The sequence below is a fragment of the Nycticebus coucang genome, chromosome 7, assembly GCF_027406575.1.
Source record: "Nycticebus coucang isolate mNycCou1 chromosome 7, mNycCou1.pri, whole genome shotgun sequence".
NCBI lineage: Eukaryota > Metazoa > Chordata > Mammalia > Primates > Lorisidae > Nycticebus > Nycticebus coucang.
This window is the reverse complement of record NC_069786.1, coordinates 12,656,874-12,680,064: the sequence shown is the minus strand read 5'-3', so window position 1 is coordinate 12,680,064 and position 23,191 is coordinate 12,656,874. Positions and strand designations below refer to the sequence as shown.

The window sequence follows — 23,191 nt, the reverse complement described above, 5'->3', positions numbered from 1 at the left end:
TAGTCTATCTTCCTACCTGCTGATATAAGGCCTACAAAAACTGTATTCTCAGTACCTCCCTCAGGACAGACCAGATACAGAGGGAGCAGAACCACAGAGGCAGGGAAACAGCCCCCAGCCAAACCCCACCTGTCTGCCTCATCCGACATGCATCTCTCAATTGGGTTCTTCTACTACCCTAATTAGTTAGGCCGGCAGGAGTTGTGTATTCTACGATACATCAACTAACTGATACCAGGCCCACAGATCAAATATTCCTGAAGTAGGTTAGTCACTCCGGGTTGGGTTAGTAACCTGCTTTGTGTTGCAAAGTAAACTTGAGCTGGGGTCGGAGGACAAGATTGTGATTCCAAATGGTATCAGCTGATTTTTTTAATTTAATTTTTCTTGGTGTGAAGCTGCCTAATGCCTCTGTGTCTCAATCAGGACATCAGTGAATTGGTGCAAAATATTGGTGACTTACATGTCACAGGCTTGCTAAAAGCTTCACACAAAAGCTAGTAACACATTATACGAAATGCAAAGTAGCTGCAGCACACTCAGAATAGCTGTCCTGGAGGGGGCTTACTATAGATGTCAGGGTCAACAATAAATACGTCACTTTCATGCTTACAATGGATTCAGAAGGTTGGAAGAGGGCCTCCAATTCACATCTGAAACTCTTAGGACCTGATGTGTTTTAGAATCCAAAATGTCCTGGTCTTCAGCAAGGTTACATGAAGCAGGCCCTGGTGTGATGTACCATCCTTGGTGGGATCTGGCCAGCACCTTGTATTCACACATAAAACACTGCTGCTGAAGAATATGTGACTATTTACATTAAGAGGTTTTACTTAAGACCATAAGTGGCCTCACATAGCTTCCAGGCAGACTTTACCTTAAGCTCAGGTCAGAGTTTACAATCAAATGAGTTAATGCTAACACATGCTAATAATAATGATAATACTTTTCAAAACTTTTTGGAAATCAGAATTATAAAATGTGCTGCTTTATCAAAACTTACAGATTAAAAAAAAATTGTACAGAGGAAATTTTCATGGGTCCCTTAGCCTTTCAGTGGAGAAGGTGGACTGAAGCCAGGCTGTCTGTCTCAGGAGCCCAGGCTCTTCATTGCTCTGTTCTCCACTGTTTGCCAAGACTGCCCATCTAGACCTCTGACTCCAACCTGACAGCTATCTATGTTATCATTTAAGAGGATATTTAGAACATTAATCTATATATTTAAAAAAAATCTCAACAATTAGCCTTTGGAGCAGAAGAAAAAAAAAAAAAAACGCTTGTCCTTTTTCTGTTTTCATAATTTCTGTGTAACATGTTATCTGCTCTGAAGAGAAGTGAAGCCCTTACTGAAGTCTCTGCCTGAGTGGGGAGACCAAAGCAGAGGTGCTCACAGGGAGAGCGACCCTGAAGATCACTGACTTGAAATGCATGCACACTTGCATTTAAAACACACACAGATACACACGGGTCTGTGCATGCTTATGCTAAAACAATGTGTGTGCACGTGATACCTGTTATGTGCCACAAGCCCAACACGGCTCAACCCAGACAGCACGTGCTCTTTTGTTTTTTTAATTGAAGTATGCATGATAAAGTCTAGCATTAAAGTGTGAGCAATGCTTCACCAGAGAAATGAAAGGGAAAACTCCCCAGTAAGTGCTTCCTGGAGAAGGCAACACTCACCGCAGCAGGGGAGAAAGATGAGCTGTGACTCCACAAGCCTGGGGCGCCCGAGGCACCAGGCAGGCTCTATGCTATGTAGAGCAGTTGGTACCCATTTTTTGGTTAAAGATAAAATCTAAATCTTAAGTATCGATAAGGGGGAAACTTCTGATGAAATATGCCTTCAATTGAACTAGAATATACATTTATGCCACCAATTTTTATAAAGCCCAATGTGAAAAAATGGCTCATATAATCCAACTATGGGTGATGTGTCTCACATTCCAGGCGCACAGCAAAGACTTGTGATCAGGAAATAATGAGATAATTATATTACTTTATGCTCCACAGTCAGGCTTTATCATTTTTAAGGAATGTCTAAAATTCTATTAAGTTTAATTGTTGAAACTATTAATAAACCAAGAGTTTGAAAAATAGCACTTAAAGTTCTACTTTAGTGATTCAGATCATGACTAGGAATGAAAAAAGAATCTTTATAAAATCCTAGTGAAGGGTGCTTTGCAGTTTTTTTAGTTTATGTCAATGTTAATCTCTGGCGAGGCATCCACTCTGTCCCTGAGCTGGGAACCGGGGAATCTCCTTCACCCACGTCTCCCCTCCGTTTCCCATCAGCCTGCTGTTGCTTCTGTTCCCTACAGACATACAGCTCCCTCCATTTCTGTCCCCGGCCACTGATGTGGTGACAGAGCCCACTGGGCCCTCCTTGTCATCAAGACTCAACTCCCCATGAAGCTTCCCTCCCTCTCCTCCACCAGGATGGAACCACCCTCCCCTCTCTAGGACCCCCAGGGACAGGTTTTCACTATATGTCTATCCCCCACCCACCCACGGATCACATGGGACTTGCCTTTTGAGAGGAGCAATGCCACCGCATTCACTTCTCTCTGCACCTGGCCCCTGGCACACAGCCTGAAGCCACCATCACCCACAGGCACTTGTTGCGTGATGACAAGATACCTGCCTAGGAAGGTATCCTCGCCCAAGTATTGCCTTCCTTAATTTCTGGAAGTGGTTTTTCCTATTAAGGAACATGTTCCTTAATACATTAGTCTAAAACAGAGGGCAGTTCTTGGCTTTGGGGATTTTCAGCATGTTGATATGGTAAATAGCAAAAATGTGTCTAAACAACTAATTTTCCACAAGACACCTCCAAAATGAAGAGTGTCTTCCTGGAAAAGTTTTCAAAGACTTTCCGCTTAGGGTTCTGGCTTCTGGCTGCGAGGGAAAAAAGGTAAAAGCCAGACTGGGACTCTTCATATTGAGGAGGTGATCTCCTATTTCGGTGTGGAAGAATTTTAGCTCTAGTCCAGACTAATGTTTTTTCATTTTGGTAACGTTGTATTTGTTTATTTCATGTGTGTACGTGTGTTTTCCTTTGGAAAATAACTCATTTTTCTTTTTTCTTGTTACTTAACTCTCTTTCATCTTTCCCTCTTCCTTCCTTCTTCCTTGGGGTCAAGGTTTCTCAACCTGGACATTCTTGACATTTTGAGCCAGGTAATTCCTTGTTCAGGGGCATGGGGGACGTCATTTGTACTTAAGGACATTTAACAGCGTTGCTGTCCTCTACCCACTAGATGCTGGTAGCACCTTTCCCACAAATTGTGACAACCAAAAATGTCTTCAGATGTTATCAGATAAGCCCTGGAGGCAAAGTAACCTCTCAGATTAAATCATTGCTCTAGGGATCCAGTGCTGAGGGATGTCCTCTTATAACTCATCCTATAGCCCTTTAATTAAAAACGTGCATAGAATTTTTGCTTATTTTTTGTTTCATAAATCAAGGTCTTATTATACCCTCTTCTCTGCCTTGTTGAAGTCCATGCCATCTTCAAGGTATGGACGTGCTCCGGCCTTCGTAGCCAGCCTCCCTTCGTGAACATTCACTCTGACTCTGTCCATACATGCACTGTCACATCAAGCCCCTTTGCGGTTATATCTTTGCATGGTGTCACATTTATTTCTATGGCACACTTTCCCTGCAGGAAGAGTTCTACACTGTGGCGTATATGGACAGCTAATGGAAATGGATATGTCAGTCTGCTTTCCTATAAGACTGGAACAATATACATCTCTACAGCAATGTGTGAGAGTACCCGTCCTTCCTCCTCCCTGCCCACCAGCACCACGTGTCAAGCTCTACTTTTTAATAGATTTGGAGCGATATCCCATTGTCACTGTAATTTGCACATCCCTGGCTAATAGTGATGTTGAAGAGCTGGTTTAATGGAGTTTCTGTCTGGAATAGCATGACATCAGACACCTGCAGGGCTCGAGTCATTACTGCCCATCTCTGATTTTTGGAAAAGCTGCTTGGACACTTCCATGCAAGCACAGACTCACCTCACCTCACATGCATTAAATTGATGTTCTGGGTTATAAAACTTCAACCCCTTCTTCAAACAAGCTTTCAGCATACCAAAAATAAAATGCATAAAGGTGTGGGTATTTTATTTAGCATCATTCAGGAAAAAGCAGACTTTGCTCATCATTAATTTTTTTTTTTTAGTCTTTCTCATATTTTATATTTATGTGGGCATTTTGGGGCTGAGTGTGTATGAACCCCCCAGAAAATTTGAGACATGTTTGCTGGTGAACTGGGCATTTCTAATGCCACGTTAAATATTCTGTTTTTTAGGAATGTGCCACAATGGGAAATTAGGTCAATTGTGAAATGGGAGGCTTCTGTGTTTAGTTGAAGAGGAAATAGAATGCTCTGTGGGGGATGTTGGAGTCACTTTATTTGGGGGCCTTGATGAGGAGTCATTCTAAAGCTACTTGTAAAGCCTTTATGGAGACCACTGCAGCACAGCTCCACCAAGGACAGGCTGGAGGAAAGAGGTTTATGGTGCCATGCAGATGAGGAGGAAATTCTGTACTGTAGCGAAAAAATAAAGGAAAGGCTTAGAACTTCCTTTACCTTGTACTTTTGACACCTTACAAAAAGGAAGACAATATTAATTCTACTTGGAATTTTTCTGAAAAGATATTTTTCATCATAAAAGAGTGGCAGGTCATTAGTGAAAATTTGAAAAACTTCACTAATTTTTACTAGACATCTTGCAGTGTTGATCTAGAGATTGCACTTTTCAAGCAGGGGTGATGAGAGTTAGCGGACATGCCTCCAAGATTCCGGTATTGAGTTGGTTATCAGTTCCAATTTTCATTGTGAGTTTTTACAATCACAATGAAAATTGAGTTTTTAATCTGGATCTTTCAAAATATTTTTTTAAAAAGGTTTTGTTAGAGCATTCTAAATGAGACTCTAAATTTAGATCTAAAGCGCTTATATGGCTTTTATAAGCTATTTTCATGTGGATTTAGTTTTCAAAACAAACCTGTAAAGACAACAGATTATTCTCATTTGATAGATGTCAAACTCAGACCTTGTCAGGGCCTGGCATGTACTGCACAGGCTGACGATTGCATTTGTCCCCAGCTCTGCCACAAGTCAGGAAGTCACCTACTAGGAAGTGTTAGTCTGTCACCGGCTTGAGAGCTTGTCCTCTGCAGATACTCAGGTTAATTTCTGAAATTTCCTTGGTGATGAGAGCCAAGTAACAGGTAGGACAGGGCAAAGGAGTCAGTGAGTAAAAGGGTAAAAAATGGGTTTTGAGGAACTGTGTTAATGAAAAACTGTTATTTATAAAAAAATCAAGGCCACAAGGATGTGTGCAGTTGCTATTCAGTAGAGCGTGTTTGACCTTATTTGGAGAGAACAGCTGAAAAACTGGCCCACAGATATGGTACATCATTAGTTGCTTTGCGGGGTCCTTCCTAAGCAGTCAGAATATGGTGTCACCCGTGCCCACAGGGCAGGTGCTCAGGTGATCCTCCCAGATCCTTCAGCCTCGCCCAGAACTACAGTCTACCTGAAGTCCTCATGCTGCCCTTTTAAAATTCAAGAACTCAAAATCCTTCCTTCAATAAACATAAACTGGGCATTTAATGTACGACTACCCTGTTTCCCCGAAAATAAGACATCCTCCAAAAATAAGACCTACTTATAGGAAAGATACGACGTCCCCTGAAAATAAGACCTAGCACATCTTTGGGAGCACACCTTAAAATAAGACACTGTCTTATTTTCAGGGAAACAGGGTAGCAACATACTGGGTTCTGTGACATATTATTATCCAGAAGAATAAGATTGTGCTTCTTCTGTGAAGGACAAGGCACAGAGAGCAGAGTGACGGCACATGTCCAGGTGGGTCATGGACACTTTCCAGAGGAGACACTCGATCTGGGGGCTGAAGCTCTCATGAAAGTCCGAGACCTAACAAAATACAGACCTCACATCTCTTTAACTCTTAATTAGCATCTCAAATGGCCTGACATGATCCTAAGGTTATAGGCAGGCCCCAAAACAGAATTCCATGAGTTTACGTTGATACCTAACTCTATAAACAAACATAAATAAATTTTGGAGCAAGAGAGAGAATATTGTGTGTCCTATGGGTTGTACCCTTCAGCAGCAAGTCTCTTGTATCAACTGAGCTACTGGAAGGACTCAAATTAGAGTCAGAGGCAGGTCCATCTATGGGAGGGGATGGCACCTGTGGACCCAGATCCTGGGAAGGGTGAAGCACTAAGCCCCAGGTAGAGATTAGAGCTGCATCTGGGTACTTCTCTAACACAACTTCCTCAGTACCCTCAAAATGCAAGCAAGCTACAGGTGTGTTTTTCATTTAGCCTGCTAAATCAGGTCTGCCAACCTTGCCTCCTGGGGAGGCTTTGAGAATTAACTAGACAGTGTGGGCAGCTGACTAGGCCTCTAAGTCAGGAAAGCATTACCTCATCCTGCACTGGCTCATTTGATATTCCACCTTCAACTACTCCAACTGAAAGTTGAAATAGAGAAAAACACTATGGCCTTCATGTATGTGTGTCTGGATCTATGTGTTTATATAAGTCTGTGTGTGTGAAAAGAGAAATTGAGAAATGCAGGAATAGAGATTTGAGGTTTCAGGCCAGACAGAGAAGAAGAAATTATTTGTGTTGGATCTGAAATCTAATTTGGGAAAAGTAGATAGAGTTAGGGGAAAAAAAAAACAAAAAAAAACTGTCAGAGCTGAAAATGAATGCATTAATTCACATTCACTAACCTATTTACCTTTTTTTTTTAATTGATCATCTATAATGTATCAATAACTATGATGGACAGTGAGGATGTGGATGAGTCAAGCAGAAATGGCCCATTTCTACAGCACTCTTGGTCTCCAGGGAAGCATTGGGTCTGAAGAAGCTCACATATTCTGGGAGTTCTAGAAGCTGTTCCCTTCCACCCTGAAGAACTGACTTCCTGGGAAGGCTGGGAGTCTGGGACTTTGACACACAAAAAGTTCCCGGGGCTAAAGTGGTTGTGAGGCTGGACTGGACTGACATTGCTTGTTTGACGCAGAGCCCCAGGAATTGAATTTCGAGATATATTGATCAGATCCAAATGGGTCTATGGGAGGTAAAAGTAAAGTCAAAGGGAAGAGACTGGGAGAAAGTTATGGAAAGGGAGTGAGCAGTCTGGAGTTTGGGCAGACATGTTAAAGGTAGTGAGTCAATGTCGATATGTGCTAATGACAGGCTATCCAAGGGGGAGTGATCTGTTAAGGACTTTGACAGTCTTATAATCTCACAGTCTAGAAACAATGTGGTTAGTACAACGGAAGGGAGAACCTGGAAGTAAGATTCCTGAGAGGAGACAGGTGGGGGACTTCCTGGAGGAGGCGTCAGGAGGGGAAAAGAGGAAATTAGCTTTTCCACAATGGAAAGAGGGAATTTTGCAACATAAGCTTCCCTTAATCTAAGGTTTTTATAGTTCTATGATTTTGAAGGCAAGTGAAGAATCTTGATTGAAATCCATTGAGTGGAAATTATATAACCACACAATCTGTGAAGCACTGTTTCATTCTAGCCTAAGAAGGATAGGTTGAAAATGAATGAACGTAGAGGTGGAACCACTCATTCAGTAATAGGGTGCTACGATCTGAATGTTGATGTTACCCCCAAATCTGTCTGCTGAAATCCTCACCTTCATGGAAGGGTCTTAAGAGGTAGAGCCTTGGGTGGTAAATGGGATTAACACCCTTAAAATGAGACCACAAAGAGCTGCCCACCTCCTTCTACCCTGAGAGGACACAGCAGAGTCACCATCTATGAACCAAGAAGAGAGGCCACACCAGACACAAAATCTGTCTGCTCCCTAATCCTGGATTTCCCAGCCTGCAAAACTGTAAGGGATAAATTTCTTTGGTGATAATCCACTTAGATTATGATGTCTTGTTACAGAAGCCAAGATGGACTGAAACACAGGGTTTTCAGAATGACATGGTGAGAAACTTAACTGGTATCACAACTACTAATGTGGACAGGAAGAAGCCGATTTGCCATCACGTTCTAGAATCTGATCCAAGCTTTATCTCATCAGTGATGTGTCTCCGACACAGCGCATCTCCATAAAGTGATTTTAACTTTATTTAAAACTTTATTTTTTGTGTGTATGGTGAGGCTGGTTGAAAAGCATTCATCATGGCTGGGGCAGTGGCTTATTCCCGTTACCTTAGCACTTTAGAAGGCTGAAGTGGAGACTCGCTTAGGGCAGGAGTTTGAGACCACCCTGAGCAACATACTGAGACCTTATCTCTATTAAAAGAGTAAATAAATTAGCTGAGTATAGTAGCAGGTGCCTATAGTCCCAATAATTTGGGAGCCTGAGGCAGGAGCCCAAGTGTTTGAAATTGCAATGAGCCATAATGACACCACTACATTTCCACCTGGAAAATAGAAGGAGACTCTTCCCGCACCCCCGACCCCCACCAAAGCATTCAATTTTTAATAAAATATTTGGCTGCCAGCTCCAGCACTCATTAACATAATTAAAGACATTGATCATGTCATTTCTGCTGCCTGGGCCTCCATTTCTCCACCCGTAAAATGAGAAGGGAGGACGGGGCCGTTTCTAAGATTCCTTCCCAGTAAATCATTTTATACTCATAACTATTCACATATTGCAACTATTCACATATTGAAGATTCATCACTAGAAATCCAGCTATCTTGCCCACAATTTAAGTAGAGAAATTGAAGAAACTGTGAAAGCAAATCTTCAGTGGAGGATGCACCTGCTTAGAGCACTGTACTGCTGCCGGCCCCTGAAGCGAGTGCGAGGGCCCAGGGCTCTCTTTCAGGGAGCAGGAAACACACAAGCCAGAAGCTGGAGATTAAGCCCAGCCACGCTGACTTCAACAATGAAGACCTGAAAGGAGTACCAGGAGGATGAATGAAGATAACAAACGAGTAATAAATGGGATTAAATGTTTTAGTATGTTCCCAAATGGAGACCAGTCACAGGAGAAAGCCAGCAGGACCCCAAGTCCAGGCAGAGGGGGTGGGCCAGAGTGATATTTCACTGTTGGATGGTTGTCAACCAGAATTTGTCCCCAAGGACCCTGTTTGCAGTGCTTCACATTCCTGACAGGCTGTGTGCATGTCCCGTAACAATATGACGCCTCTTTAAATTTGGGCTATAATTGTAAAATGTTCCAAAAAATGTTTTAAAGCGCTAAACTGCCTTTCAGCCACCACCTTGTGGTATGCATTGGCCTGTGTGGATGTGTGATAGTTATGAGCAGAAACTCCTCAAGTAAAGTATGAAGTTTTTCCAAATGCGGCCCCATATATGAGCAGAAAGCCTATGCTTGACAAGAGGAGGAGCTATGAATCCATAAGAATAATACTGCATTTGAAAGGAAGTTTATGAAAGGAGTTAAAAACAAAGGCTCTGGAGGTAAATTCGTTCAGAGCACACATCTCTGCATTCAGCGTTCCAGCGAGATGTGTGACGTAGTCAAAGCACGCTGGAGCTTTACACTGGGGTTCTTGGGTGGTCACAGAATCGAAAGAAAGACACACCACTAAGAACACAGAGCCACAAAAAAAGATGGGTGCCGTCCCTTGAGAAAAGAGAGCCAGAAAAAAAGCTTGCTTGCCACCCCCAAGTCCACATTCTTTCCAGGGAGGCATTTTAAGCCACCCTGGGGGATTCCTGGCCAGAGGCCTTCAGCTGACCACGTTATAGTATTCAGAGTTTATTAAAAGACAAAAAAAAGTTCTACAGAAGTTAAGACATAGCTTAACAGTACAGAGGTGGCAGAAAGGGCTCACAACCTCTACTCAAATCTTTACTTCTTATATACCAAAAGCCACCTTTTTGCTTGGTATATATATCCTTTCTTAATTTGCATACTCCCCTCTCCACTCTCCTGTCAATCCTTTAAAGCATCAGAGTCTCCTGCTGGGGTCCTGGCTGGCACTTGAGATAAGACCCTGGTGCACGATCAACACCTGTCAAATCAGTCTTGGAGGCTGTGTCATTCCCTGTGCAGGAATGATGACTCTCCCACCTTCTCATGACCCCCTTCTCAGCCTTCTGCTGCCGCTGGTTCCATCTGCCTTAGATAAATTCATTCCTATGTCCATTCTCTCTGACCCTATATTGCCTTTTGTTGATTTCTAACTGTTTACTTCAGGGTTACCCCCTTGCTATTCAGAGAGTCCCTCTGAATAATTGACAGGAGCTGCTTCTTTCTTTTCAGAGACCCCCTTCAATAGGACCTGCCTCAATTCCTCAATTTCCTCATCCTTAGAATGAGCATTTTAAATACCTACGTTGTAAGAGTGCTGTGAACATTAAAGGGGTATTTCATATTAAAGAAATGGTTTTAAAAAATTAGATCAGGGCCTGCCACATAGAATGTGCTCTTTTAGGGAAAGTTCATAAAAAAAAGAAAGCATAATTACATAGAGAAATAAGTTGTATTTTTAAAAGTTATGATTAACTTGGTTTGAACAAAATAACAAAATATAGTTTTTGAAGGACAAAATATTACTCTAATTTTTCACATATCATATATAAGATGAATGAGTTTTGAAAAGTTCCCATTTCAGAGTAGAAATTCTATAGAGGAAAACAGTTTCTAAATTGCAGATTTTCTATTGATGTCTGTTCTTCAGACCTCTAGTTTTGTTTCCATCCTCACACTCCACATGTGAGGCTGTGAGCTGGTAGCTCACCTTGCTTACATCATAGGTACCAGTTATAATATCTTGCCTAGAACTCAGAATTCTTTGAGCTTGTTCAATTCTTGGTATTATCCAAGAGCTCCATTCAAAATCTTCTCTTTTGTTCCCTAAATTGGTTCCTTCTCGCTTCTTAGACCTCAGGAGAGTGATGTTAAAGTTTCCTTTTTTTGTTGTTTTTTATCATTCCCTTTAAATGCTTCTGAGCATTGCCTCGAGACCGGCCTGGCCTCAAGGAAACAGAAATGATAATAAGGCAACTGTTTGCTCCTGAGAAGTATAAAGGAAAGAATGAAGTGTGTAACAATATATCTAAGAGAGTAAATTTTTACTGAAAAGATCTAATAGAACAGGATCGTGAATTAAAAAAAAAATCCTAAGCCCCCTCCCCCAGTGGCTGACTGATTGGACCCCCTCTTGGCCCCAGGGATCCCCTAAAACTGAATTGCTAGCCATGATCAGATATGCCTCATCCTGTATCTCTTCTTTCTTAGAGATATCATTTGTGACTCATTAATAGGCCTTAGGCTATGCTCGGCATACACACCTGCAGGTTCTGCCGGCGTAAGGCCTGTTAATGAGTGCTCATAACTAACCAACTATGGGTTAGTGCCCATAACTAATCACTCAGGTCTGGGCACTCTCTGATAGTTTCCAGTTTCTTTCTGTTTTTTTCTTCGGCGGTTTTAGCCGAAGCTGGGCTTGATTCCGCCACCCCCGGTATATGGGGCCAGTGCCCTACTCCTTGAGCCACAGGTGCTGCCCTGGTAGTTTGCTTCTTTGCAGACTTATCTTCACTCAGCGTTCCTTTTCCCTGACGCCTGGTCTACTAGGCAAAGCCTAACTCTTCCAGCCAATTGTTCACTAAAGAAACTTTAAACACACCTATAATCTGTAAGCTCTTGCTTTGAGATGTCCCACCTTTTGGGGCCAAACTAATACATACCTTCTATGGATTGATTTATGGTTTTTCCTGTAATTCCTGTCTCTGTGGAATGTATAAAACCAAACTGTAACCCCACTACAGTGAACCCACTTGCTCAAGGCTTCTTGGGCGTGATTCTGAATAAATGTTTTTAAATCATTTTCCAGAGTGTGGCTTCTTTTCCATTGACAGGATGAGGCAAATATTTCTATAGCAGAAGTATAAGAGAAATGTTAGGGAGAGTTAAAAAGAATGCTTTTCATTTAACTTAGTTGAAAATAAGAGAAAAAAATAGGGAAAAGGTAGTGCTGAAACCGTGTCACCTGCAGGTTCATGGAAACAGCTGATAGCAAAGAGGTTAGCAGGACAAAAAGCATGCAAATTTGTTGGTAACATTTCTACACACCTTAGATTATAATTGCCTATAAAGAGTTTCTGACAAAGTATGAGAATAAATAATTGTGAACAAGAATGAAAATGACCATGGTTAAAAATCCCAAGGTAGTTCATTATAATAAGGTCACAACGGATAAAATTTGGTTATTTCTGTGACCCATAATAATGTAATATGATAGCCGTAATTATGTCTGATAATACTAACATGTATCAGAATTCTAGGAATCTCCTGAAATTTAAAAGACATATTAATAACCTGACAGAAAAACATAATTAAATTCAAGATGTGGGGAGGAGGGTGTGGGAGGAGAAAAAGGGGAGAAGGGGAATTGCTAAGCTCTCACTTAATGGGTACAATGTAGGGGGATATGGCACACCCCCTAGGTAAAGGGCCCAACTATAACTTGGACTTTACTCAACAAATGCAAAATGCAACCTAATAGTTTGTAGCTGAGAGGTCAAAGACAAAAAATAAAAGATTATTCCAAAACCAGGTTCTGTGTGTGCAATAATGGCCTTTATTTCCACCCACGTGCGGGTGAGTTGAGCTAAGAAGGACGTCAGCCTGTGGGTTAAGGTGGATGGGGGTTTTAAAGGTCAGAAGGGTGGGCATTGGCCCATTCACCTTTCCTAGGTGGGACATCCGATTTGGGCAGGTCGATTCTATTTTGGGGGGGGGGCCTACATTTGACTTTATCAGTAGCCTCCCATTAAATTGAAATTAAAAATAAAAGTTAATTACTTAATTTGAATAGACCAAAGAAAAATCAAAGCTAATCGGGCAAACTTAAAAAGAAAACAGATTGGGGCAGCGCCTGTGGCTTAGTCGGTAGGGCGCCAGCCCCATATACCGAGGGTGGCGGGTTCAAACCCGGCCCCGGCCGAACTGCAAACCAAAAATAGCTGGGCGTTGTGGTGGGCGCCTGTAGTCCCAGCTACTCGGGAGGCTGAGGCAAGAGAATCGCTTAAGCCCAGGAGTTGGAGGTTGCTGTGAGCTGTGTGAGGCCACGGCACTCTACCGAGGGCCATGAAGTGAGACTCTGTCTCTACAAAAAAAAAAAAAAAAAAGAAAGAAAACAGATTTATTTATGAAAATATAACTCAAAGCATCATTTCTTATTTGGCAATATTTTCAAAATAATTTACCATATCAATTAAGCCTAATGGGTTCACTATCTTTCTTTTGGACATCCACGTGCTATTCTAGATGTCCTAAACTTACTTAGTGTGAGGTTAAAAGGACTTAATTCTGAGAAGTCTGTGAAAAGTAAAAGTTTAAGACACTTGGTCAGAAATGGGATCACAGATTATTATGAAATAATAGTCATTCATTCAACGAGACTTAGAATTAAAAGACTAAAAGCAAGCGCAGAAAGTTACCCAGTTGTTAAAAACCTTTACCTTTTGATAGAGAGTGGACTCAGATTTTCCAAGTAAACAGAAGACCCAATAAAGACAGCATGAGGCATGGAAAATATATGTGTCTCTCTCTTTTCCTTTTTCACGTTCATACAAAAGATTAATTTTTAATATGAAATTGTATATTAAAATATATGAAAATCTTGTTTCAATGAGAAGACTACATTTTAGTTTTGTGTCAGTGTACTTTTCATATTAAGATTCATTTTCAGAAAACCTTATAATTTCATTATTACTCAACTCAATCACACATACTTTTTTTTGATGTTTATCTTTTATAAACCTTTTATAACTTTCCTAGTCCTTATACAACCATTTTTTTACCCAAAATATATTTTTATATTATACTTATAAGTTTATATGCATCTCTATCTTCTACTTACTATTTTCTTTAGGTCTCATTTCTATTTCTTTCCTATATTTATATTTTAAAACAATATTTAAATAACTTCTAAATTAGAGAAATTTACTTTTTGTTCAAGAAAAACACATTTTAACATCTTTAATATATTTCCTCATCAAAAACCACATCTTATATTTCTTGTACACTCTGTATATAATATAGAATTGTTTCCCCATTTATAGTAGTTTCAATTACATGCGTTATCACTTTATTCCTTAGCACTGTAAAACAGAATTCTATAGATTACTACCATTTTATAATTTCTAAATATTATGTGTTTCCTCAGAGAACAATTTTTTAATGTGGAACAGGACATATTTACTAAGTAACCAAAATATATTTTGCCTTTTCATAAAATTTAAGAAGTCAAAAGCAAGAAATTTAAGTATGGTTTCAACAATTAATATTTTAATATTTATCATATTTGGAAATTACCTAGATAGCCAATGAATATCCATCATTTAATTTAATTTAGTAAAACTCTAAGTGTGTAATTACCAAAGAGATTTTGGAAACTTTAAGCAAACTTACTATAAAACATAATTATCGTTAAAGAAAAGTTTATTTAAAAAATTTTGTCCCACTTACATCTATTTCCTTAACTCAGGTTTAGATCAGTCTCATAATGTTATGAATTTAAATACCTAACAGTATAAAAAGTTGTGTGTCTGCATTAAATTTAACATTGACATACATGCCATTTTTAATTAAACCAATATTATTTTTATTTACCAAAGTTAATTAGTCAGATGAACTTGGAAAAAATTTTGGTTTATTTACTTTAAGAGTGTACATTATCTGTAAGTAAGTCAATTGGGTGCCATGTGGGCAGATTACAAATAGAGGTATATGTGTTTAAAGAAAAATGCAGACAGACCAAAGTAAAGATTTATAGCTTTGATTTCAACATGTTAACCACAACACAGGTAAAATTTGTGAGTTTAAAAGGACAATGGTATCAAAACTTTTTCTTTTTTTTACATGGAACTAGTTATAGTCCATCTGTCTTTTTCCAAGTAATCAGAAGACCAAATAAAGACAGCATAGCCAAAGCTCTTATTATGTTTTAGAAAAAACAGGTAGAAAATTTCCATCTCATTGGAAAAGAGAATGTGTGTTTTTCCAAGAAGGAATTTAGGATGTGTCAGTTAGCTCAGACACGGGAATATTTCAAATGGAAGCATGGACATTAAATCACAGAAATATGTCACAACCGCAGTCTCAACCTGTTAAATACCTGAGACCAGTTTCATGGAAAATAATTTTTCCATGGACTGGGAGTGGGGGGTCTGACAGAAAGCAGGGTTCAGGTAGTGATGCAAGCAGTGGGATGTGGCTATATGTACAGATGAATCTTCACTTGTTCACCCTCCCCTCAACTCCTGCCCTGAAGCCCAGTTTCTAGTAGGCAACAAACAGGTACCTGTCTACAGCCCAGGGGCTGGGGACTGCAGTGTTACAGAATTTACAAGGAAGTACACAGGTGAGCCTAGGAGAAAAATTCTGAGTCCGGATAAAAAAGAAAAAAAATAATAAATACATCAAAATCTCAAAAAACTAAATAAATAAATAAAATAACTGTTTGAAAGTAAGACTTGAATTTAGCCAGATAGATGGCTTTTTCATTTAGTGTCTGTTTCTTAACTGGATTTTGAGTTCAGGGAAAAGCTCATTATCATATAAGGCTAGCAAAGCATTGGTAACTTCTAAGGCCTAATAGTTTAGTTATATATGTAAAAGGGAGGTATAGCTGGAAGGTAGAGTACTCAGATTTTTAGAAATTAAGGACCTACCGGTGGAAGAATAAACCACAAAAATAATAGGATATTGGAGTTCCCCCCCACCCTGGCCCCCATAGTAATAACCACTCACAGCAATTGCTGCCAATGACCTTTCAAACTGCAGTTCTTGCTAGTGACTTATCAGTCACTAAACATTCAAGGGTCAAGTGTCCTTTCACAGTATAAAGTAGCCCTTAGTATGCCCTAAAGCCAAAATATCATGAAGCTGAATGTAAAAGACAGCAGAGCTTCAGACCTCAGAGGAACCTGCCCGTGACTCTTGGGTCTCCATGAGGAGTTCAGGGGGGTCTCAAAAGGTGGTCAGGGTGCATTTTCCGTGTTCCTCAAGGGGTCTCTTTCTCCTTTGAAAGCTTTCTATGTGATAGCAAGGACTCTGATGTTTTTATTTAGTCATCAATGTTTCATCTACTGACCACCCAATGGAGGGGGTAGGCGCTTGAAGGGGATTATATCAAGGGAAATGGATGGAAATTGGAAGGTGGCAAAGAGAGTTTGGTGGAGGAGTAAATGAAGAACATGTCTCAGAGGAGTCAGTTTGGAAGTTTTCTAAGAAGGCTTATGAAGGTTTACATTAACCCCAGAAAAAGTTATGTGCACAAGATAGGAAGCAGACAGAAGGGAAAAATGGATATAGTAAGCAGGGGTTCAAGAAGAGGGAGTTTCAGTCCACAGAGAAGTTTTCATGAGAGAAACAAGATCCTAGGGAGAGAACAGAGAGACCTCAAAAACGGGGCTTTTTTAATACACCAGTTTCTTTTTTAAAATGGAGCTGGATTTGGGGAAGTCTAAATCAGGGGCTCAGACATCCAAATGATATTCTGGTGTAAAGAATTTTAACTTTTGTGCTAGGTAAGATGTTTGCTCTTTAATTTCATTAAGAGAGCCATGAGCCTACATGTTATTCTCTTAAATATCTTTCTTTTAATTTGATCTCCCCATAAATACTCATAGAGCAATTGCTTAGCACGAGAGTTCTCTAAATGTTTTCTTTTCCCCAAATATAAAAGTCTTTTCAGGTTAAATTATCTGTTGTCTGATCATTGACAATCAGGATCTCCAATAGTGTATTTATTTCAAACATTATTGAGTCTAATTAACCTCTTTAGGGAAAGAGTAAGAGCTGATTTTTCAGGTTGAGAATATTTTTAAGCAAGAGGTTTCCAAAGAGGGTGCAGAAGATGTACTTCCAATGATTCCCAAATAGTCATCCTCAGAAATAGATCAAGAAAGCAAAAAGATCTCTCTTACCACAGGTGATTAAGGATGCTGTTTACAAATGGCATCTCTAATTCCCCGCAGAAATGCGTGGTGCTGTAAATCACAAACACACAAAGTTTTGGCACTTTGTGGCATTGGACTTTCTCAGCACTAACCACGCATCAGAGGTTGAAATAATAAAAGCCTCTCATGAATGAGACTTGTTAAGGCAAACTCCCTTGAGAGTTTTGTACTTGTGGACAAAGAGAATGCACCCGGATAACAATTTGAGGCTCAGGTTTCCAGTCTTTCTAGACTGGCCACTTGGCATGACCCCCTCATATTCCCCACTCCTGAGCTGGTGGAAACAGAGAGAGAGGTTATCACTCCATCACAAATTCAAGCTCTCAGAACCCACAGCAAGGTAAAAGCGGAAACTTACATCCTACAGTTCTTCTTTTTATGACAACTGACCCAAAAAGAGACAGAACGAAAACAGTTATTACTGCTGAAAGAAAAAAATAAATGTCAACACTCAAACCAAAGATATACTCAGAGTCATTGCGCCCAAGGACTAGCTCATTCCAGTGGTTTATTTATTTTTTTTAAACTAAATCTGGAAAGAAAAAAGAGTCAGTAATTTTTGCCATCCACTCAAAAGAGCTTTCATCAACAGAGATACAGGAGTTGGACAGACAAGAATTTTTACTCTTTTGCCAGCTTATCAGCCCTAGGTTCTTTCAACTGCTTCTGCTCCCAGAGAAAAGTGGTTTTTACCCTGCTAACTGTGCCAGATCTGCATGTGCGAAGGAAAAGTTTTCTGTTCACCCTCTGAAAGTTCTCTGACGTGAACTGACAACGAACAGATTCACAGGAAAAGAAGGCATACAAATTTATTATCTGAATTAGCACATGAGCTGAACAAAATATGAGACCCCAAAAGGACCAGATGAATGAAGCTTAACTTGTATCGTCTTTATATAGGGAGGGAATAAAAGAATGTAGGGAATTTTGAAGTGTAGTAAAAAAGTCTTAGAGGAATTTAATGGACAAAGAGCAGACAATACGTTTTAAATGATTCTCTTTGGAAAATTAATGGGGACTACAATAGTTTGGGACAAAGCAAGATGGGGGAAGACTTTTACTGTGGCTGAAGGTAGTTGTACTATGCAGTTAGTCTCTCAATCTCTTGGCAAGACATTCAGAAGAATACATGAAAACTTTCTGGGCATGGTGTCAACATTCAGTCTTTTTTCTTCTCTTCTGGTTAATCTCCTCTGATTATTTGATGAGATTCCTAGAAAGGAGGTTTTGATACAATTGCACTTCTTTTCAAACAAGTTTTCCTGGTCAGATGAGGGAACTTCCAGAGAAAGCACCTCCCCATGTTTGGGAATGGGTGAAAGAGAAACAAAAAAAGATTAGAAAGTTTTGTGTTCTGAGGAAGCTTCTAAGACTTTCTGATTTCCTCTCTTTCAAAAGTGCTCATCATACCAAAGCACCATGTTTTGGGGTATCTTTCATTGACTCCCAGCAAAACCAAAGTTCAGATGTTGCTCATCTGAAGATGTGCATGACTTGGCCACATGGATGTGGTGGAGGGGGAGAGTTAGGAGTATACTTACAAATATAACCTTATCTGAATTGATGACAGTTTTTCTCTTCTCCGGTGGTTAATCATTCCAGGTTATGTGATAAGACTCTTGTGGAGATATTTTTAAGAAAATCATGTATCTTTTAAAATGAATTTCCTCAGTCACATAAGGGAATTTCTGGAGACAGCCCATCCCTGAGGTTGGAGGGAAAAGTCCTTGGTTCTGAGGTTGCTTCAAAGGCCTTCTTATTTTATTTAGTTCAAAGCAATCAGCATGCCAAAGTGCCACACTTGGGGGAATCCTTTTCTGAGACCCAACATTCACCTGTCTGAAATTTTCTTAGAAGTTTCGCTAATTAAATGCTTACTTGGTGACTATGGAAGAAAAATATATTTAGTAGCTGAGTACAGAAGATTCCCATTAAACTAGTCTCCATTGCTGGGAATAGGTTCCTACAATTAAATTCTTGCATCTTATTTGAAGAGATAGTGTTTTCAGGGCTCTTATCAAAGTTATGCCTCTTTAAGGTCTAGGCAAGCAGGTCTTTAATACAAGACTGGACAATGAAGTTTGCAAACTGATCCTAGAAAAACTGCCAAATACTTCCTTGCTAAATATCACTATGGTAATCATATGGCCAAGGGGAGAACTTTGAAAGTGGCCATAATCAGAAATAAGGTATGTAGGACTTTTCTGGGATAAATTTGCAAACTTAACCATCTGACCTCATATATAGCACATCTATAGAATCAGCAAGGAAAAAAAAAAAGATTAATGCTTGGAGCAATTTATAAACTACTTGTTCTAGACTCTAGAAGGAAATCAGGTGAGATAATTTCTAGATTTGGGTTTGAAGCATCTTCAGTTGGAGCTGAAGTGAGAAGGGACGATCTGACAGATTTTCTTGGATTGCAATTTTCATGTTAGAAAAGGTTGTCTATACACACGTTATAAGCTGTCATGGTAATTTCCCTAAAGATGATATCAACGTGACCAGTTTCAACCTGTAAGTTTTCAGGAAAATGTTTTAATACTAATGATTTCACATCATAAATTTGAGATAAAATAGTAAACATCAGTTCAGAGACTTGTGGCCAGGTAGTGGAGGAAGCCACACAACAAATTCAGATCCAGTTCAAATTGCATGTAAAAAATAAAATCTCCAAAATAATGTGTGGAGTTTGAATCGAAGAATGAATATACTACAATACACTACAGTATACTACAATATTCTTCTGAAACATTGTCACTTCCAGTTACTCCATTTTTAGCAAAAATAATTACAGTAAGTACAATTTATTTTCAAAATGAGTTTAGTCTCAATAAACTTGGCCTGATTGTTTGCATAAAGTGCAGTTGGAAAAGTGATTGACCTAAACCTTACTGTTTCTATTTAAGTGTGATATGCTTGATATTTTCATAAGGAAACTCAGATTAGACTTTTTAAAGACCCCTTCAATGCTATGAACTTATCTCCAAACTGTTGCAGTAATACCTATAGACTGGTGTGAAAACCTTTCTTCTGGAAGTCTCAAAGAATCTTCAGGTGATCCTCTCAAAAAGTAGCTTTCTTTACTTACAGTTTTACAGCCATATAAACTGTTTTTGTTTGTTTGTTTGTTTGTTTAAATGATCCAAGAACAGTTTTTCCAGAGGGTTTCTATTTGCTTCATAAAATGAACCTAATTTCCTTAAAACTATGAGATTATAAGTGACAGTACAACATTCCAACTAAATTTTGGGGGTTACAACCAGTGTTTCCAATTGTACCTCCTTACCAAAAAAGTGAAGTCTTACTGAACTTATGTAAATAATTATGTTGCCATAAAAAAAGAATAAGAATAAAAAGAGAATATTATTATTCTTTTTTTTTTTTTTTTTTTTTTGTAGAGACAGAGTCTCACTTTATGGCCCTCTGGTAGAGTGCCATGGCCTCACACAGCTCACAGCAACCTCCAACTCCTGGGCTTAAGCGATTCTCTTGCCTCAGCCTCCCGAGTGGCTGAGTATTATTATTCTAAAATAAGAATACTCTGGAAGAGTTTCAAAATTTTGGAGGGATCAGTCAGGGAGAAAACAATAAATGTTACAATTCTGTTTATGAAAGTATATATTACCAAATTGAAACAAGCTACAGATATCTTAAAAGAAAAAGTCTTACTGTATCTTAAAACAAAAGATAGAAAGAATTAGCAATACATTAAACAAAAAGTCAAAAAAAGTCATAGTCTTTCATTAGTTCAATTCCATGTATTTAATTCTTGTTCTGCGTGATGTTAGGTTAGCAATTTTAGGGGTTCATTTTTCTTTTTTATTAGAGTTTTGGAAATTCTCAAAGTTATCAAAAACCTGTACTTGTCAGAGTTCTTTTTATTTTTCCCATGTGTCTCCTTGAAGATGTCACACTTTGGGATTCTAATTGCTTAAGGTTATGGGGGGCGGAAGCAGAAAGAGGAATGGAGGGAGAGGGGTGGGGCCTTGGTGTGTGTCACACTTTATGGGGGCAAGACATGATTGCAAGAGGGACTTTGCCTAACAATTGCAATCAGTGTAACCTGGCTTATTGTACCCTCAATGAATCCCCAACAATAAAAAAAAAGAAGAGAAAAGAGCTTTCAGGAACAGCATCAAAATAAAGCAATTAGTTGTGGACAGTAAGACTTAAAATAGCCATGAGAGAGTTTATTATAATAGATAGGGTATTGACAAGGAAATTTGGTTATTTCTGTGATCTACAACAATTTAACATGGTTAAATCTTTAGTGCAAACTAAAGATTATGAATGATAGTTAATGTTAAATTAATGTTAAAACATGTCAGATTTTTAGTAATCTCGTGTAATCTTGGAATGCACATTAATAATTTACCATGATAAATGTAACTCAAAGATATACTTAATTTCTTATTAAATAGTTTCCATATAATTTAACATACCACATAAATCTAATTGGATTAATATCTCTATTTTGGACTTTCAAATGCTTTTCTGGATTATCCAAAGTTTAGTTTGGTGTCAAAAATTCTTAATTTTGATTTTTATTTATTTTTTATTAAATCATAACTGTGTACATTAACGCATTTATGGGGTACAGTGTGCTGATTTGATATACACTGTGGAATGCTTACATCTAACTGGTTAACATAACCTTCACCTCACTTACCTACTTATTGTGGTAAGACATTTATACTCTCCTCTTAATTGTTTTGACATGAACCCTTGCACTGTGCGCAATTAGGTAAAGTCACACCAATCCCCCCACCCCCGCCTTCTCCCTCCTTCCCTCCCTGTTCCCTCTTCTTCCCTCCTTCCTTCTGGACCATGGCTGTGTTTTAACATTTGTATGAAAGTGTAGGTGATTATATATTTGTTTTGTAATAGTACTGAGTACATTAGATACTTTTTTCTTCCATTGTTGAGATGCATTACTAGGAAGAATATGTTCTAGCTCCATCCAGGTAAACATGAAAAATGTAAAGTCTCCATCTTTTTATGGTGCATAATATTCCATGGCATACATAGGCCACAGTTTTTTAATCCATTCATGGGTCTACGGGCACTTGAGCTGCTTCCATGACTTGGAAATTATGAACTAGGCTGCAATAAACATTATTGTGCAAATGTCTTTGTTGTAAAATGATTTTTGATCACCTGCGCATATATCTAGTAGAAGTATTGCAGGATTGAACACCAGGTCTACTTTGAGTTCCTTGAGTATTCTCCAAACTTCTTTCCAAAAAGGTCGTATTAGCTTGCATTCCCACCAGCAGTGCAGAAGTGTTTCTTTCTCTCCACATCCACGCCAACATCTGTAGTTTTAGGATTTTGTGATGTGGGCTAATCTTATTACAGTTGGATGATATCTCAAAGTGGTTTTGATTTGCATTTCTCTGATGATTTACGATGATGAGCATTTTTTCATGTGTTTGTAGACCATGCTCCTGTCTTATTCAGAGAAGCTTCTGTTCAAGTGTCTTGCCCACAATGAAATGGGATCATTTGCTCTTTTCTTCTTAACTATTTTGAGTTCTCTATGGATTCTAGTTATCAGACCTTTGTCAGAAACATAACCTGCAAATATCTTCTGCCATTCTGAGGGCTGTCTACCTGCTTTACTTACCATGTTCTTGGCTGCGCAGAAGCTTCTTAGTTTGATCAGATCACAACAATATATTTTTGGTGTTTCTTCAATTGCCAAGGGAGTCAGTCCTCCTTATAAAATATTCTCCCAGGCCAATTTCTTCAACCATTTTCCCTGCACTCTCTTCTAATATTTTTTATAGTTTCATGTCTTAAGTTTAAATATTGTATCCAGTGAGAATCAATTTTTGTTAATGGTGTAAGACAAGAGTCCAGTTTCAGTCTTCTACAGGTCATCAGCCAGTTCACCCAGCACCATTTGTTAAATAAGGAGTCTTCCCCAATGAATGCTTTTGATAGGCTTATCAAAGATCAAATGATAAGTGGCTGGGCTCATCTCTTAGTTCTTTATTCTATTCCATATATCTATCTCTCTGTTTTTTTGTGCCAGTGACATGCTGTTTTGATCACTATAGATTTATAATATAGCCTGAAGTCTGGTAACATGCTACCTCCTGATTTGTTTTTATTTCTGAGTAATGTATTGGCTATTCAAGGTTTTTGTAATCTTGGAATTCATATTAATAACTTACCACAATAAATATAACTCAAAGATACACAT

At 38.9% G+C, this 23,191-nt stretch overlaps 1 protein-coding gene across 1 annotated transcript in view; it reads left to right on the top strand.

Moving 5' to 3' along the window:
* CNTNAP5 (contactin associated protein family member 5) overlaps positions 1–23,191 on the top strand; it is an 869,192-nt gene that overhangs the window by 287,788 nt on the left and 558,213 nt on the right. The window lies entirely within an intron of this gene.